The following is a 15522-nucleotide window of genomic DNA, read 5'->3' on the forward strand; positions in this document are numbered from 1 at the left end:
CCCCATTCATATTATATTAAGGTTTGAAATTCTGCATAATTAGGGGCGTGGGAACTTGATTGACAGGTGACGCCACTGTTTGTTAGCCGCTCGGTGGCAGCTAGCTGGTGTCACCTGAATTAGTCCCCGCTCGGTGAATGGGACTTCTCGACCGCCGTGTCGGAGGCCTGCGGAGAACATTTCCAGCCACTACCGGATGTATAATCCGCCTGCTCTGCGGTCAGTCGTCCCAACAGAGAAGTCCGGGAATCTCGCGCTCCTGTTTTTCCGGTAAGTTAAATGACGGTGTTGTTCTGTGTTTGCAGTCATTAGCGGGTGTCGGTGTCTGCGATCGGTAGCATGCTCGTTAGCTTAGCGCGCTTAAGCGCTCATCAGACAGCTAGCCTGGGGTTAGCCTCGAGCGAGACTCCGGCTCTGCTGACGAGGCGGGCGGGACCAACACGACATGACGCCGTCATGAGCCGGTTAACAGGCGTCTGCGTGTGGTTGGTAAATATGGTCCACCACGTTAAATACGAGCAATGCAATGTTAACATGACATTAATGCAACTGTCAAGGTACATTAAGGTGTTTGTAATGTAGTGTTCATGTCACATATCGGACTTGTTTCAGAAGAGACCGTTAACGTAGAGGATGCGGAGTGTTGTTGGTTGTGATGGAGGTTTTTTTATTGCGCATGTACGGAAACCTAAAATGAAACAGAAGAACACAAGAAGTTTGATTCATATGTTTTGCTAAAACCCACACCGTAGATAATTAGGATGCAGAAACATTTGTTGTGATCGCATGTGACGAGGTTTGTCTGTGTAGTTTTCCTCCAGATGTTGCAGACAGACTGGACCAGCGGAAGCTCAACATGAGGCCGAACTGAACTGACTCATCCCTTCAGCACTGACCCCAGGTCCACATATGGTTTGTGAATAACTTAATGGTCATATTTTTCACAAGTGAAACATGAGAACAAAGGTGCCCGCAAGCTTTGATGACAATTAAATATTCTATACGTACTGTACATTCACTGTGTTGGTTGAACTCTCTTAAATCTAAAACTACATTCAAATACAGTTGAATATCTACAGAACACAAGCACACAAACCACTTTATTTACAAATGTGTCTTATTATTTTTTATTTGTGTCTTTGTTATTAGGTAAGGACCTGCCTGAAGGACTCAACTGTGCTGACCATGTTCTGTCTCCAAGAGCAAGGAAGAAAAATTAATCACTCAGTTCTTATCATTACATGTACTGTTAGACAGCTTTTAAAATATATTTGAATCACACAAACCTGTTATTGCTTGAGGTTGTATCTGTAGTGTATGAGTTATTTGTCAATTAATAGTCAGATTTGAATGTGAAATCTCACATATTCAGTCAGTATTAAAGACAAAAATAGTAATGATATAAACATAATTTATTAGCCAGAACCAGAAGTTGTAGATTAACTCTCAGATTTATTTTTGTGAAGGTACAAAACACAAAAAGGTGGACAATATTAAAATGATAGAACACATTTAATATACAGACTGGGCCAGTGCAAGCGGTAACAGCTGAGCACAGAATGAGCCCAGAGGTGCAGAGTCCATGTGGTGGGAGGAGAAGGGGATACAGTGTGGGACTGTAGGGGAGGATGAGAGCAGAGGTAATAAGTGTTGTAGCTATAGTTGGTATTTTTTGTCAACATTGATGAACATAAAATAAACTCAACATTTGTTTAGGCTTAACAAAGTGTGTCCTGAAGGCCAAATTCAATAGCAGTGACACTGCCAACTGTAGCAGTTCCAGGTCCCCTTCACAAGGTGCTGGAGGTGAGTCTGCTGCAGGTCGTCTTCATGTTGACCAGCCTGATGCTACTGATCTCCCTCAGGTTGTCGTCACCACAGTGGATGATGAGGACGTCAGTTGCTGCTCTTCCTCACAAAGTGGAAACCGAGTGGAAGAAGGCTTTTCCACCACAGTCCACCAGCCAAACACAGCACGCCAAGGTCTGCAGCTCTCTGGACACCTCGACAGACAAACTCATCACCACGTCCACATTGTGACTGTAGGATTAAAATTAATAAATGAGTGATAAATGCTTCAGATAATGAAAAATGTGTCCACTACAGAGTGTAGCTAACATTTCTATGTTGACAACACTGCTATGTCACAACTGTAGGATAAGATGGAACTAAAGAGCTACATCTCAGAATATAGATGAGTCTCTAATACTTTATTTTTAGACAGACTATATAACTGTAAAGTCAAGCAGCCACGACTGGTACTGGTTTGTTTTGTGCAGTAATAAACATCTTGTAACAAATTTAAAGGTGCCTTTCTTACAGTCATATTCAAAGTGATAATCTGGTACAGTAATGTGTATAGCAGTACAGGTAAGGTACAGTAATAGTTTTTCTGTTTTGTTGTTTGGTGTATGTGTTTGTGCCTTGAGGCCAAAATAAATAAGTAAACGACAATAATAACTATGACATACCCCGCATTTTATTAATTAAAAATATAAAACAAGTTTTGGTCAGGTTTAGATACGTCTCTATAGATCAAATGCAAGATGATGCAAACTCGACCGCAAGTCATGAAATAAAAGTCTCCTTTATTTAAACAGGAAGGTCGCATTGAGATACAATATCTCCTCTGCCAGCGGGTCCTGGTATCCTTGACGCACTGACAACGGTGCATATAATTCTGCTAAATTAATCTTGATAGACTTTGTCAGGAGAGACACACGGGGAGTCGCAGAGAAAGGGACAGGCAGAGAGGAGAGAGAGAGAGACGTGGAAGAAGAGTAGACGTCCGAGTGAGTGAGGAAGAGACACAATCCAATATTGAAGACAGAGACGAGAGCACAAGAGACACAAGGGGAGAGGCTGCTTGACTGATCATTTATGCTACTGCCCACTGACATGGTTTTGAAGCTAATTTTAAAGCACAGACACACACACACACACACTTTATTACACTATATACTTAGCACACTGTGTCTGCCTCAGTTCACTCACGTTTTAGGCATGGGACAGACGTTTGACCTGGGTGAACTCAAACGAGGAAGACGAGGAGAACCAACCATGTATGACCTTACTACTTATCGAAAAAGATTTGAGATACTGTCATGATTTTGCTATTTTTTAAGATAAAAATCCATCAATCAATCAATTTATATAGAACGGTCGAGAACTTGCAATATTACGGAGAAACCCTTTTAACAGGAAGAAATCTCTAACAGAACCGGACTCAGCTGTGGGCGGAACATCTGACGCGACAGGTTGGGGTGAGATGAGAAAAATAATGAAAAAGGAATTGATAGGAAAAACCAACTCAAATTGTCTCAGTAAGTCTTTGATTCAACAAGTCTCTGAAATCTACTGGATGGAAAACACATCAGTCTTCCTGAAGCTTTTTTTGGTTTGGTTGTTTTGACGACGGTGGAGGAGAGAACTGTCTAAACGCGTTGGCCCCTAGCATAGTCTTTTTTTCTTTTAAATGGACGTAGTAGTCACTGGCCTGAAGCATGTATTCTCTGTAATGACCAGCAGAGGGTGACTCCACTGGTTGTAAAAAGTAGTCCGTTTCTGTAGAACTTTATGAGAAAAGTGACTTCTCACTTGATGTACTGTATAAAGTCAGTAGACATTTTCTTGATAAGTTTTTTTTTTCAATACAGCATAATGTTCATTTTGGAAATTCTAGTCCCATATAGAGTAAAATAGAGGATAAAGCACTGTATGCATTGGAGCGGGGACACTGCTCCTGTTCCGGAGCAACGTCCTTGTGTCCAAAGTGACAGCACATGACAAGACTCTTGTCCTTCTACTTTATCGTTGGCTTAGTGTTAAATGTGAAAATGGAGTGAGTCAAACATTATTTTTTTTTTTTGCTTATCTGATAAATTCAATCATGACAACACCAACATATAGGTCTATTTGGAAACCAATATGCCGCCTTAAAAAAATGAGGGATTGCATGACCTTATGAAAGCTCTTCTAATGTGCCGTCACTTACATGTAGACACTTACAGGCAGCCCCATTATATTTTGGCACTTTGGTACCATTGAAAGTCTGCAGAATCAGATACTGGCGGTTCCTTTTTGCAAATACCCATGGAGACTCAGACAATTATCCCTGGATTCTTTTGGTATTGAAGAAAAAGGTGATGATTCTGAAGCTTCTTTTCATTCCACGATTTCCTCATGACTTTGCCCGCCAGGGACATCAGAGGTAATGGTTTCCCCCCCGGGACACGTGAGGTCAGACTGAACCATATCAATATGTGTTTCATGCCTGCGTGTTAAAATATGAATGAGTTGTGGCCCCACGGAGGAATATGAGTTTTGACTTTGTAGTATCTTTGTCTAGCGTCTCTTCCTCCTCACCTTTCCCTTCAACTCTCCCGTGCCTCCCCCCCTCTGGGAAACTCTTTTGGCTTTGTCTCGCTGAGTGTCCATGTGTATTACAGACTATATGCTGTTATTTCCTGATGTATGAAATGTATTGGAGAACAGTGAGTTACAGAAGGAGCAGAGTATTTTATTTCCCACCTCTCCTACCATCCAAATCTGATGAAAGCCTAGGAATTATCTCATTTATTTCTAGCGTCGGGGTTCAGATTGCACATTTCCTTTTATTTTTAATGTCCGAAAAAGTTTAAGGTTGCAAACGTTTATGTAGTGTAATTACATGCTCTGGAAGCCTTCCTGTTCAGCAGCAGCTTCGACGTCTGGCAGATATTTACTGTAGGTTTTCGGTTTCACTCTCAGCAAAGGCTCTTTTATTAATTTCAAGCACTGCCCGAGTGTTTTTTCATCAACTGGGCGCTTGCATTTTAGAAAGTTTGAGCCTGCGTCATCAAACTTTCTTTTCTCTTTCACCGCTCCCCAAGTCACTGCTGGAAAACAGAGGATGATGAAAACAAGAATAAAGGCCCAATTGAACCCATTTAGTCTGCCTCCCGAGCTATTTCTGATATAAATGCTTCTTTCCTATACGGTGACACACAGATAGTGAGCAGCAGTCTTGCCAGTGGCCCACCTCTATTTGTAAAGGTCGACGTCTTTACTTTAAAGAAATGTCCCCCCGCGGTGAGATGCCGAGGTCTCCAGAGAAGCCAGACAGGGCTGAGAGAAAGAGGAGGGAGGGTACAGGGGAAGAAAGAGAAACCCGTTTCCCTCAATACAAAGTGGTGCTATTATTCATGCGGAGTGTTGAAATGTGCACCCGCGGTGTGTACTCTCGTGGGGACTCGGCTCGAGTCAACTCCATTTGCACGCCGTTGAAGAAAGTGGCGTCTGGTGGATGTGGGAGGCCGCTGAGGGGCTCGGAGCTGACGCTGATGCAGATAGGTTTAATAAGGCGCAGAGATGCAAGCGCACTGTGCAAATTTGTAATTGTACGTGAATTTATGAACACACAAAAACTTTTATTGGTGTGAGCACGAATGACTCGTTAGGATCCCTTGAAACTGCCGTAAAAACTAAATGGACCTTGTGGAAAGACTTGATAAATTGTAGAGTAACATCTGGAATTTAAGATTCGACTAGATTGTCTACTCAAATTGAACACCTTAAAACTTCTATTCAAGCTGTCCTCATTTTAAATTGAAGCCCATTTGACTCCTTTCAACTTTTTTTCTGTCTAATCAAGGAGAAATCAAGTTGACGATGAACTATATTGAAAACATTTACTTTTCAATCGTCACTTTTGGGAAATGTGTCTTGGACTCGTATAGTGTACTAGTATTTCACATTGTAGTGGAACCTTTACATTTCAACATAAACCACCAGCTAGATTATTTGCACAATCTGCTCCCATAAAGTCTGTGACCACTAGGGCTGGACGATTTGGGGGGAAAAATCTGATTGCTTTTTTTCTGACAGATGTTATGATTTGATTTGATTTGTTTGTTAGCAGCCTGTCTCTTTAGCATGGGGGAATAGACGGGGCGTTCGTTACCTCGCAGTGCCTTTGTGAGCCATTTTCATCCGAAGTAACAGTCGCAAACGACTCTCGTGTGGTACTTTGTTGCTAGACGGGGCTTGGGCGTCACTACTTTCACTGACTTGTTGGCCGTGCGTGCAGCTGCCTGTGGTGCTTTTTTCAAGTGCTGATACAGGTTGGTGGTGTTGCCTGGGGATGTAGCGACTGTTCCACCACATGCTTTGCACAATACAATATTCTTTTGTTGCATATCTGTGGGCTCAAGCCCAAAATACTCCCTTATCACCAAAGTGCGGCTTTTCTTTGGGGACTAAATTGTCCGACGTTGCTTCTGGCTCCGCGGAGGCCACTCCACTAATGTTCTTCCTTGGTTTCACACGCCTTGGGCAACTTCTGATTAGTGAGCATGACGCGTACATGAGGGGCATGGCATTTCTGATTGGTGGGCATGACTGGCACACGAGGAGGACGACATGAATATGTAAAACCATTGACAGCAAAGTATAAACCCTGGGTCAGATGCGCTGCATGACGTATTCTAAATCGCAGCCAGTGTAATTTGAAAAACCGCAAATCGTTCAGCCCAAGTGACCAGGTGATGTCCCACCCTTCAATGGTTTTAACATGAGACTGATTTAGTTTTCTCGTAATACATGTGGTGTGACAACCATAGCAATCTACCCTCTGGACGATATTGAAGCTGTAGCTGAAACTTTAGATCGTGAAAGAATCGGGATCTTTGTGCTGCTTGACAGGCTTGCGTATTTTGAAAGAAAATAAGCAGGATTTTATCATCCTAAAATACAATGTTATCACTTTCTTGAATTATCCTCTCTGCATTTGACTCCTGGGGACACACATTGACAGCATCCTTCTCTCCTGTCCCTACATACGTCTCTCCCATCGGAGCCTGTCATCGTGAAGGCGGGACCAATGAGAGATTGGAGGGAAGACGGAGGTGTGAAAGTGGTGCCTGGCCCCGGCTTTCCAACTGTTACTGTATGTGTGTGTGTGTGCTTGCGCTTGCTCGAGTGATCTGCCACCTTGTTTATCTGTATGTGCGCGTGCGTGTAGTTTGACAGTATCCTTGTTTGCCAGGGAAATGTCTCTCCAGAGAGCAACAGCATGCTGTCACTCCCATCCGAGGTGTCAGAATGTTGTTTGCTGCAAACAAAGTGATGACACCCTGTCTGTGATTCAGAGCGCCCGCATAGATTCACACTGGATAGAGAAGGGGCAGCTCTGGCCCTGAAATTCAAATGTTGCACTCGAGTGGGCAAGAGAAGTGACTGACAGTTTGATGACACCTGGCCACTAGGTCAAAAACTCACCACTGGAAAAAGTGAAGCCAGGTTTGAGTTAGGGTCGCGACGGTATGATGACCGTCAAGAGGAAAAAAATCACCTTATTTGACAGTTATTGTTTTTGACATTATCAGTTACAATGACCTTCAAGGGAATAAAAACAGTTTTTTGTAAAATGTTCATTTGCATTTTAGCAACAGTGGTGAAGCATTCACCTCCTGGTACAAGTAGATTTACCACAGAGTTAGTGACAGTAAAGTTACTCCATTACAAGTAAAACTCCTGCATTGCCTAGTAAAAGTATTCATGCAAGTATTCTAACAAAAATGTACCTATAGTGCACTTTAAATACATTGGGACTGTTAAACGTTTTACATTATGTAACATATATTATAGATTATTATTATTCATGCATGAATGTATAAACAGGTCGTTTCTCTTGTAGTTGGTACCCAACTGCAACTAGTGATTATTTTCAACATGTAATAATCTGCTTATTAATTTCTCAGTTAATCGATCGATTGTTTGGTTTGTTGAAATTCTGAAAAAAGTCAGAAATGGCATCACAAGTTGCGTGACTGCACACTCAGACTAACTAGAACTTAATCACAGAAATTTGATATATTGTCCATAACTGTGTTAATCACCTGCAACAGAGAACCAATGTTTTTTCCTCAACTTTGAATGAGTTAAATAAAGTTACATTAGGTTGACCCGTCTTCCGTGTAAGTCGCCATGTTTGCTGCGTCGTGTTGAATACGGTTGCACAAAACGGTCCAGAATATGTCGTATTCACGTAAAATTTTCAGCGCTGCTGGAAACCACAAATGGAATCAATGGTGCGCCACCATAGTGTCCCTGTCGGGTGCTCAGTTGGTTACGGCCAGGAAATTACAAAAATTACACACCGCCGCTTTAACGTCCCTCAGAGAAAGGAGGTTCTGTCTTTATTCAATTATGGGGCCAGATGCAGGTACGTGTTTGTTTATGAGTAACTCAGTGGTATCTTCCCCCTAAATACTGGTAACAATCAAATGCACATGGTCTGACAACCATCAACCATGGTTTACTACTAAACGTGTGATACCGCTGCAACCCTATTTTGAATGCTTTGTGCCCGTATACTATACTTTTCCACATGAAGGGATTTTCTTAGCGGTATTGGCTGTCATCAGTGACTTCAATAGAAATGACCTTTCTTGCCAGACAGCGCTGCAGCACTCTGTACGAAGCAAAATGAGATCGTATCCCAGTAGGACCTTTGTAAAACCTTTTGGAGGAGGAAACCTATTGAGATGATGTCGAGGCAGAGTCACTGCCACTCACTGCAGAGTTTCTCGGTTGAAAAAGAAATGTAGAAAGCCTCATTTGCAAGCTAATGCACTACCGATCTACATTGGGTGTGTAATTTTGAATCATTCACTGTCAGTCTGTGGTCCCGACCGATATTAACTTCCACTCTCTCAATGACAGGTGTTAATCTTTGGTCTCACAGCACCGGGCACATCTTCAGTCTAAAAGAGATTGTAGCATTGGGTACAAGGAGATAAGTGTAGATCTATGCAATTATTCAAAAATGTGCAATAAATAGCGACTCTAAAGCTTAATGTTGTGATCATATCAGATCCAGAGTCAAGAATGTCCTAGTAATGACCGATTCAATTGTATCAGGATACTTCAATAGTATTGATTATTGCAATTTTCGTTTCCCTTTTAAACTAAAGTTGAATCCCACGCTTTTAGAGACAATATATGTGGGGCATATTTCCAAACTCACGCTTCTCGCGCAACTAAACACAAATGATCCTTTGGCCAAACTCGGGTGAGTAACGCAACAAGTCCCCCAACTCATAGGACGAACTATGTCGTATGTGGTAAAAACTACAATATCGACCATTTCCTAGAGTAGCGTCTCTACCGTGACACGAGGTACGCCACAAATACTTTTTTTCGACTCAGAGCATCGTGGGCTTTGAAGGCATGTTTAATGAGCTTGTAAAGGTAAGGGTGATGGTTAGGGTCACATGGCAGAGAAACACCACGATTACTAGAATTTAATGGAATCCATTTAAATACACAAAGTTGACGAACTTACCATGGCCACCACTGACCCCTAGCTGCCGTGCACATAACTACTGCTAGAGGTCTAGAGGTTTAAGCTGCTTTCACACCAAACGCGAAGTAGCGAATGTTGTTACTCGAGCCAGTCTTCCAACTCATATGACAGCATATTATAGTTCATGTGGTGGTTTTGACAGGTAGTGTCACTGCAACATAGGTTTAAACAAAATCAGTCTGTTGTTTATATGCTACGCCAGGTTGAATGGTTCCTCTTCGTCCTTGGATCAGTTTTCACAAAGCATGTTTGCTCATTCAATTATTGATAAAGACAGCCATGGAGAGGGACGCCCGTGTGCTGCTGGTGAATACTAAATGTTGCCGTTTCACAGAACACGGCGGCGTGCCAGATAAGTGCAGGGGGAAATAAAGAAGCCGAAAACCAAAGTGAAGCATCACTGTAATTACTGAAGTCAGACTTTATCTTCAGAGGATGATGTCGGAAACCGGAGGGAGCGCACAGATGCTGTTTTCATACAAAAAAGAAGGTGAAACAATTGCGGATGCCTTTCGTAAAAGAAGCTGATGAATAGAATAAAACCATGCACCGCTTAAACACAGCGTCCTTGCAGAGAATAGTTTCCCCCAAGTTATCACAAAGGCAATGACCTTCTCAAGCAAAATAAATCCATAGCGCACATCTTCACAGACTGAGATTGAGCAAGTGATGAAATCATTCGCGAAATGAGCTGTAAGACTTTCACATTCGTTTTCATTATTGTATCACAGGGGCCCCTTTTTTTGGCTCCTCCGACTGTCTGACCAGATTGTCAAGCAGCCTGTAGATGGTGAGTGGAACCTGTTGGCTCTCACTTAAAAGCAGCACCTTTGCAAGAGTCTGTCTAGTGCTGCTCCAATCAATATTTCCATATTGGCAATAGATTTAATGACTTTGTATTGCAAAAGGTGTCGCTCGTATGAACCCAGCTGAACTCTCACTCACCCACTCTTTCACTCGACTGCAGTTTTAGTTTTTAGGTTCAGTGTTGCTCAGGTAAACCCACATTACACTGCCTGGCCAGCACCAAACGACAGACAAACACAACAATGACACAAACACAAATCCAAATGAATGATGACACTGCTCCATGCCCCCTGGATATTTCCTGACCGGGTTTGCCAAAACAAATATCCAGCGGTGGCAAACAAAGACAATTTATTTCAGGTTTAAAGACCGATAATGGTCTTTTACAATGAGGATCATACTCTTACTGTAATGACCTGTTTGAATTCAAAATACAAGCACATCAGACCATCTGAAGTATCCTCACGACCCGGTAGAGGGCGCTCGCCATTACCTTGACCTAATGCATGCCCTCTTGACCAGTCAACTAAGCCAGAAGTCACGGACAATCACGACACCAAAGTATCTGAGAAGCGGCATGTGGAAGTATTTTGGGTTCTCCACTGTAGATGGCAAAGTTACAAACAAAAATAAATAACAGTTTGTCCACTTTTTACAATCAGCATGGCTAACTCTTCAACGACAACAACTCTGAGGGCTCACCTGTTAGCTTTAATACATTAGAAGGAATATTGTCAAGTCAAATTTGTTTGCACTTGATTTTTGGGATATTGATTGATGCTTTCAAATCCCCAGATCTCTGCAATTACTCTGCAAATTGAAGCCTGTGGCCGCTAAAAATCTGACCCAAGTTGTAATAAACCAAAATTATCACTATCAGTTTCTCTTTTTCGCAGCTGTCCGTGCCTTTTCATGTTGCTTTTCTTTCAACCGGAGCTCAACCAGATATTGCCGATAAGTTTACTTGTGGGCATCTTAATATTTAGTCCTTCTTCTCCACATTAAATTCAATCCACTAGACTTCAAACACACAATATACACAAGACCGCGTTGAGGCAAGAGCTCCATATCGGTTTCAACTTCAAATGACTTCCCCTTTACCTCTTAACATCTCCTTTTGGGAGACTTGCTTCCTCTAAATCTTCAATGGAAAGAAGTGTTGAGTTTAAATTCTCTTTGGAGAGCTGCCTGTGAGCGCTCCCCTCTTTGCTGATCACAGTTCTGCACCTGAACCAGGGGCCAGTTTCTCTCAGTGTTCCAACTCCTGATCAAAGAGGCTCCGCGCACCAACAAACACCGTGTCACATGTCTGGGAAGAAAAGCAGGCTTTTTTTTCCCCACAAAAAAGAAAAGAGGACACATGCCAAAGCATTTGAGCTAAATGTACAAAGAGAACTAAACAGAAAACAAGTAAGAAAAAGATTTTCCAACAAGAAAGCACAAGATTCCACTCTTACAAGGGTCTGTTCCTCCCCAAGATGCCGAGCAGTATCAGAAAAAGTTAGCCAAGGATGTTTTGCCGGGGAGTTGTAATCAATATAAGTTGTTATTGCTTTTGAACAAATTGAATCATCGGATACAGAGACGGGTACATGATTTGGTTCTGCCGGTCCGATCGAAAGACGACCAAGTATATCATCTGAGCACAGAGAGCACTTGTGCCATTGATGTTTCAGAGTTTCCTTCAATTTGTGTGACACGCACAACAAGCATAACGTTGAGGACGCGCTGTACGAGATCATTCTTCATGAATATATGAACAGTGTTTCCTACAGAATTTGACTCAATATGTACTGGTTCGCAGCTTCAGGTATGGTCCATAAAGTGGCTGAGATTTCACCCTTTTAACAAAGTTAAAAAAAAAATATATATATATATATATATGGCAGTCAATGTGGATGTTGTGGCAGGCTGCCAGAAACAAATAAAAGTATGGGAATCTGTATTTCAAGAAGACAGATAGAAATTCCCTGGCTGTCATTTAGTGTCTAATTTGTCAGGCCACAGTGGTAATCTACCACGTGCCCTTTTCACTAATAATTTGACTCCTGATTTCTGATTTCTCTTGAGGGAAATTATAACAAAAATGTTTTTTCGTTCTTGTGTGTACAGTGTAAGTCCCATCTCGTTCTCTCTCACACACACACACACACACACACTCTCTCTTTAGCCTCCTCAAAGTTCATCGCTGCCTATATACTAAAACGATTAACTCTGCCCTTTTCGGATCAAATGAGACACAGACAGGTGTTGTGCAATCACCGCACGAATCTCTTGAGTTGTTTTTCCCTGTGCTTATCTAGTGCGTATTTTGTTTGAACCCTAAAATAAAGGGATGGAAGAAATGTCGAACATTGTAACCCTGTGGAAGATAAGTTGTTTTCAGAGATAAAAAGAGAGACATTTAAGCATCTTTTAAGTCTATCCAACATATTCCTCTTCCCATAATACCTTGAATGAATTATTGGCGCGAATGTGTGTGTCTATGAGACTGAGCTACAGAAGTACATGTGTACATTCGTTTTTTTGTTTTTTTTTAAGAACATTTGAGGGAAATGAGTTATGAAGGTTCACAACCTGCCACACCTCAAAGACAAACAAAGGCAAAGTTCAACAATTCGGGAAATGTGCTCACTCACTTTAACAACGAGAGTTAGAAGTAGAATTTCCGTATTATGTATGAATGAATGTTTAAAAAAACCTTCTATAATAGATCCAGTGGAATCGTCTCAGCTGCAACACGGCGACAGTGGCTACGATGCAATTTTACGGGCTGTAAGTCCACCATATGTCAACTAAAATCAGCTGGACCGATTCCAGACGTTTTTATAACTACTATCCATTTACACACCCACATTCATTTAACATACAAACGCAATTCCCCTTCATGTTGGAAGATCCACACCACTGTTGTAATTTAACATCCTTATTTTTGCAAAGCAGAGTTAACTTTCTGTCGCTATCAGCGTCGCATTCAACACAGACACAAGAGAAATGGAAGTTGCCTTGGATAAATTCAGCAAAGTTAACTTGATGTTAGCTAAGTGGTGTGAGACTCCAAATTGTTTTCGAGATAGACAATGTTCTGTGCCCCCCTCCTTTAATCAAACGGTCCAAACTTTATTACTGTAGAAGTGCCGATAAGCTTCAGAGCTTATAGATTGTTCATCAACTCACCATCTGTAGCGATGGAATCAATTATGTAGATAAATCTGCAGGTTGCACTCCTTCTATTGTAGGAGGCAGAGGTGTGATCACATTATACCAATTTAAGGTGTTAGCTGTTATGTTGCTACATCATTTATCTCTCTAAAATGTCTCGCAAATGCAGGTTAGGACAAAGGGATATCCACGAGTCACGCACATTACTTAACACATGGAGCTGGGAATATGGAGAATATGCAATGCAGGCGTCATGTATTGTAAAAACATTGAACAGCAGATGATGTGTGCTTCCAGATGGAGGGCATACTGTGTTTGTATGTGTCCGTGGATGTTCAGACATCTGAATCAGTTTTTTTGAAACCTCCCATCTATTCTCACATCACAAAGATTTGTATACGCCCATTATTTTAAGGCCTTTGTAAGAAACGCCGCAGCCTCACTCCTATTCAGAAAGAATTGATGCTTGCCCGAACGGAAAAAAACGCCCTTTATACAATATTCAGCGTTAGTGGAGCTGCAGTGTCGACTTTGTTGCAAATCTAAATGTGAATGTTTAATTTATTTGACTGTGTAACTGTGCCTTAGTAGTGATGCATGCGGCGCTCATTTATTTTTTATTGTTATGAATGTGAGAATGCTCTGTAGTCTCTCATGTCAAGTTCAGTGCCGTCATTGCATGTGTGTGTGTGTGTGTCAGTGTGTGTGTGTGTGTGTGTGGAACATTTTCAGTAGAACTGTCCTTTAGCAGCCTTCACAGAAAAAGATGCAGGGAGTGACAGATCAAGAGAAACATTTTTTTTAAATCATTAAGGGGAATTTTTAAAAGGTTTATTTTTTGCTGCAGATTTTTTTTGTAACATTTACGTACTTTATAAAACAGTGAAATGATTATTGTATAAATACCCCGTTCAGTTAAAAGTGACCATTCATTTTTGGTGATGAGGCCTCCTGTCCCTCTGAATGAACCGGCGTGAGCAGAGGTGCTACTGTCGATTCTGCCGTGCGTGATCCCACTGTGTGTTTTGATGCCACTATAAATACACATTGTGGCTTTAAATAATGAAAAAATCAGTCTGACAGATGCAAATCCCATTTGCGGTCAAATATTTTTTTTTTTACTAACTTGAGTTCAATGACCCGGAAGAATGTAAGTGGCAGCCGTGGTAATGGCTCTCTAAATGAAAAAAGGAAAGGAGCTTCAATGCTTCCTATCTTATCTCCTTTAGCATAGGGCACACTGGAGCATTCTCTCTGAAAGTTAATGAGATGAGATGATCTCTAGCGAGGCAGACCCTCAACCGGGCAGCGGTTTTCTTCTTGTTTTAAACTTGTGTATCCTCACACGATTTGCCGACTTATTCATATATACATATATAAGTAACTTACTTACTATGTAACTTATACATATATAATTGTCATCATTTTTTTCTTCTCAGCAAAAAGTCAAAAGGACAATGACAGAAGCTCTATATACTTGTCATGAACTCGTTAACTGGTCACTTATTTATTTTTATTCAGGTATGTAGTGGTACAACTTTCTCTTTTTGAATATTCCTTTCCTGTTACTATATTATATTTATTATATTATTATTTTATTTAAATTTTTATTTAAAACAGCATCAATTTTGTTGTTTCTTCCTGTAAGTAACCAATGGTTAAATGTTCCCTCTGTATAAACTGAAAAAGTACTTGAATTGTAGGCCTACAGCATAGAGTTCCTAAATGTATGTATCTTCTGTTATAAATGAAGTTGGTAGGATACAATATTACTACAGTCTGTGGTTCTCTTTTCCTTAGTCATTTCCCTTCACATATTTCTTTCACCCCTCATGGCATTTTCCATCAGGCTCAAGGAACATTTTTATTTTTAATTTTTTACTTCAGCCTCAGAGTTTACAGAAGCCTACATGACAGCCCCCCACCCCATTATTTGTCCAACACTAATCACCACTTGCAATGCAAGAAATTAAACATTGTACATGTCGTATTGATGTGCAATATATAATAATCAAAAGCTTATGTCAAGGGCCGGCTTTGTCTTCCTGAATACCTTCTTGGCCACAGAAAATCAGACCCATGCTGACATTTATTGTCAGCAGAAGTCACGGACTTGAATTGAGATTGCAACTCAAACTACTGCCCTTTTCTTGCATTCTAGCATTTCGACCAGCGCTATGTTGTTGCTTTTTTACAACAAGACGTTC

The 15522-nt window shown here is 41.2% G+C and overlaps 2 long non-coding RNA genes across 2 annotated transcripts in view; both read left to right on the plus strand.

Moving 5' to 3' along the window:
• LOC118316897 overlaps nt 1-15522 on the plus strand; it is a 94736-nt gene that overhangs the window by 53896 nt on the left and 25318 nt on the right. The window lies entirely within an intron of this gene.
• LOC118316896 lies at nt 47-1926 on the plus strand. The gene is made up of 3 exons (XR_004795283.2): nt 47-270; nt 811-912; nt 1866-1926. It is a non-coding gene; the product is annotated as an uncharacterized LOC118316896 (long non-coding RNA).

This window comes from Scophthalmus maximus, chromosome 3 (genome assembly GCF_022379125.1).
Source record: "Scophthalmus maximus strain ysfricsl-2021 chromosome 3, ASM2237912v1, whole genome shotgun sequence".
NCBI classification, from domain to species: domain Eukaryota; kingdom Metazoa; phylum Chordata; class Actinopteri; order Pleuronectiformes; family Scophthalmidae; genus Scophthalmus; species Scophthalmus maximus.